This window comes from Silene latifolia, chromosome 7, assembly GCF_048544455.1.
Source record: "Silene latifolia isolate original U9 population chromosome 7, ASM4854445v1, whole genome shotgun sequence".
Taxonomy (NCBI): domain Eukaryota; kingdom Viridiplantae; phylum Streptophyta; class Magnoliopsida; order Caryophyllales; family Caryophyllaceae; genus Silene; species Silene latifolia.
Genome location: NC_133532.1, coordinates 33430449 through 33434805, shown reverse-complemented (window position 1 = coordinate 33434805; position 4357 = coordinate 33430449). Strand labels below are relative to the sequence as shown.

Below are 4357 nucleotides of genomic sequence, written 5' to 3'. Positions count from 1 at the left end.
GCAAACGAGGAGCTCTCATAGTATTGTCAAGATTAAAAGTTATGCTTTCATCTCCCACTTCTAGAGTGAGCTCACCATGTTTCACATCAATCACCGCACCCGCGGTGTGTAGGAAAGGTCTTCCTAGAATGATTGGAATGTTGGAATCTTCCTCCATATCAACAATGACAAAGTCCACCGGGATGAAAAACTTCCCAATTCGCACGGGGACATCTTCCCATATCCCTAATGGTATCTTCGTCGATCTATCGGCCATTTGGAGTGTGATATTGGTGCATTTAAGCTCTCCCATCCCCAACCTTTTACTCACCGAGTACGGCATGACACTCACACTAGCCCCTAGATCACATAAGGCTTTGTTGATCGTCGTGTCGCCAATGGTACACGGTATTGAGAAGCTTCCCGGATCCTTTACCTTTGGAGGTGAACTCCCTTGAAGTATTGCACTACTCACCTTAGTGAAGGCGATAGTCTCAAGCTTCCGGATCGACTTCTTCTTTGTGAGGATATCTTTCATGTATTTCGCATAGGCCGGCACGTGATTGATTAATTCCGTGAAAGGAATTGAGACTTCCAAATTCTTCACAATTTCCATGAACTTTCCAAGTTGATCATCAAATTTGGGCTTGGCTTGACGACTTGGAAAAGGAAGTCTAATCACAATGGGCTCCTTCTCCTTGATCTTGTCTTCATTTTTCTTTGAACTTTCTTCTTTTGATGATTCTCCATCTTTGGAACTTTGCACAATTTCTTCCTTTTCACTAGCTTCCACAACTTCATCCTCAACTTGCTTCTTCGGTGCTTCATACCTTGTACCACTTCTCAAGTGAATGGCACTAACCGTTTCATGTCTAGGGGGATTACTTTGAGGTGGTAATTGCCCCTTTTGTCTTTGGGATCTTGAAGATGCTAGTTGAGTCAATTGTGTTTCCAACATCTTGGTGTGAGCTAGAATGTTGTTGATGGTGGTTTCCTTTGCTTGGCTATCTTTTTGCATTTGAGTGAAAAACTCTTGTTGATTCTTTTACATTTGGAGGACCGCTTTTTGGACATCAAAACCTTGGTCATTTTGGTGATTGTATGGATTTTGATTTTGGTAACCTTGGTTTTTATTGTAAAAGGGTCTTTGATTTTGGTTTCTCATGGGTGGTGGAGTGTATGTTGTTTGAGGGTTTTGAACATTTTGGCTTTTGTATGAGAGATTTGGATGGAATTTGGTGTTTTCATTGTAAAAGTTGGAATAAGGGGTACCACTCTTGTATTCTTGGAAAGCATTCACTTGTTCATTTGTTCCCCTACATTCGCCTTGGTCATGTCCCAAAGTTCCACAATTCTCACATATCACACTTGGGATTGATGAGGATGCCGTCATGGCATTAACATGATGCTTTGATGATTTTGAGTTTTCTTCAAGTCTAGCCATAGCTTGTTCAAACTTCAAGTTGATTGTGTCAATGTGAGCACTAAGTTGAGCACCCAATTGAGTAACGGAGTCCACTTCATGCTTTCCTCCTCTAGTAGCCTTGCGAGGTCTACTATATTGTGAGTTATGGACCGCCATTTCCTCAATCTTGTTCCATGTTTGATTGTCATCAACTTCGGTGAACATTCCATTTGATCCCATATTGAGAATGTTCCTAGAATCTTCATATAAACCATTCCAAAATTGTTGTACCAAAAACCATTCGCTAAGTCCATGGTGAGGACATGAGCGACAAATTCCCTTAAACCGCTCCCAAGCTTCATACAAAGATTCTTCATCCCTTTGCTTAAAACCCGTAATTTGAGCTCTTAGCATGTTAGTCTTTTCCGGTGGGTAGAATTTTTTGTAGAAAGCTAGAGCCAACTTCTTCTAAGAATCTATCCCGAGGGTGGCCTTATCAAGGCCCTTCAACCATTGCTTCGTGGTGCCGATTAAGGAAAAAGGAAATAAGACCCATCTAATTTGGTCTTGAGTCACGCCCGTTTGAGAGATTGCATCACAATAGTCGCAAAAGGTTTCCATATGAGAATGAGGGTCTTCACTAGGCATCCCCCCAAATTGGCTCCTCTCAACTAATTGAATGAAGGCGGACTTGGCAATAAAGTTTCCGGTTAGATGTTGCGGTGTAGGAGTACCATTTGGTAGATTCTCCTCGGTGGGTACGGAGTGTGACGAGAATTTAGGCATTGTAGGTGGATTTTGTGGGGTATTGTGTAATGGGTTCTCCTCTCCTTCTATTGCGAAAGGATTGACGAACTCACTAGTGGGTTGAACAACTTCACTAATACCTCTTAAATTCCTCCTAACAAGTCTCCTATTGTTCGTCAAGGTTCTTTCGATTTCACGGTCAAAAGGTAACAAATCACCTTGTAACCTTCTAGACATGCAAAATATCAAACAACTCGAAAATAATTAGAACAAACCTTGAGGAGTTTTACTTCCCCAAGGCGAAGAAAGACACGACTAATAACAATAAAAAGAAATCTAAATCAAACAAACACCGTCCCCGGCAACGGCGCCATTTTTTATGCGAGTCTGTTTCGTGTTCACAAATTAAGATGTGGACGTTGGGTCACGGTCGAATCAAAACACAATTTATAACTTTACAAACAACTCTACAATTAGTAAAGAGGCAAGTTAAGGTCGGATCCCAAGGGACGGGTATTGAAATGAGATTTCTATTGCAACTTGTGGTGTCTAAGGGGTGTCACAAATTGGTTTGATGTAGAAGGTCACTAAACTAAAATAGCAATGAAAATAAACAAGCAAGATGAATTAAAGAGGGGTGTAAACAATTGATTAAAGGCACTAGGGTGTCATGGGATCATAGGGGAATCATGGGAATTGATCATACAAACATGTTCTCAAATTATAAGCAAGCAATTATTGTTGTGATGGATTGAGTTGGGTTATATCTTACAATCCTAGGAAAGTTTGGGTCCCGGAGCCGAATCGATTAGATTGTAAAACACCTACAAGTCGACTTAATCTTCCCTACTCAACAACATGCATGGTCTAATGAGACTTGAGTTGGGTTATGTCTTACAAGTCTCATTGAAAAGATAGAAGATGATAGTAAATGCAAGGATTCATAGGCTTAGCATTTCATCAAATATAACATGTGCATGAGTTGAGATCAAAACAAGCAAGCAAATAAAACATGAAAGCATATTAATTTAAGCATGAATCATTCCCCATGTTGGTTTCCCCTAATCACCCATTAACCCTAGCTAAGAGACTACTCACTCATTATCATGTTGATCATGCTAGCAAGGTTGTCAATCATACCAACAATATGAAACATGATGAATAAATGAAAGTAATTAACAATAATTAAAAAGGGATTAAGAGAATTATACCTACTAATGATTCCAATAATAAAGCAAAGATAAAAGAAGTACTTGAATGCTTGATTGAGAGGTTGTCAATCTCCCAACAATAACCCAAATAATCTTCAATTACCCAAAATAAAGGATGAACAAAAGAGAGATTAAGGAAATAAAAATTGTATTAGAACTTGATTAATTGTTGCTTACAATACTAAAGAGAGATTTGATTGATATTAACTACTCTAATTATTGATAAGAAGAACATGCTCCTCTAATTAGACTAATGGGGTATTTATAGTGGAAATTAGGGAGGATGCATTAGGGTTAACTAAGGGCTAAACTAGTAATTACACTTTTTAGATTGAGCCAGGAGGAGTGATACGTGCATATTCTATACACTTTATCTGCGGTTATGGCACGTATTTCCATGCTTAATTGGTGGCTTAAGGCTGCTATTTCTCCCGAAACGGTTTACTTTGCATTTTCTATGATTTATTGTAGGAATGCGTGGAAGTAGGCTAAATCAAGCCAAGTTCGTCCTCCGGAAGCGAGTTTGAGGAAGCTAAGAGGAAGGAGAGCTCATTCACCCACCTTGAGATGCGTGCAAGGAGTGAAGACTCATTTTGGAAGCATCAAAGAGCCACTGCACAGCATAATTGGTCGATCGACTAAGCCTTTCTGTCGATCGACCACTGGAGCTTAACCAGGAGCCACTGTTCCGCATGTTCGGTCGATCGGCTGTGCAGACCAGTCGATCGACCTATTTTCGAGCTGTGTTTAATTTTCCGTGTTAGACTTTTAAAAGCCCAACTTGTAATTAACTTTCAGTATCTTTTATCAGTTGAACGCAGCAACTTTTAGGTTATGTAATTTTTATTCTGGAAAAACTTAGTTTTCAGATCGAGCTTGAGACGGAACCCTTGATTCGAATGCTTGGTGCTGGGTATTCAATTAGTAAGCCTTTAATGCAATTATTCTTCTATATATTCTTCCTTGTTAATTTAATTCTTGTTCTCTTTAATTAATTTCAGTAATTGATTTCTCT

The 4357-nt window shown here is 39.4% G+C and overlaps 1 non-coding gene across 1 annotated transcript; it reads left to right on the top strand.

The window, feature by feature from the left end:
• The first annotated feature begins 1691 nt into the window (after nt 1-1691).
• On the top strand, nt 1692-1798 carry LOC141593551 (small nucleolar RNA R71). Its single transcript, XR_012521627.1, has one exon. It is a non-coding gene; the product is annotated as a small nucleolar RNA R71 (small nucleolar RNA).
• The last annotated feature ends 2559 nt before the right edge of the window (nt 1799-4357 follow it).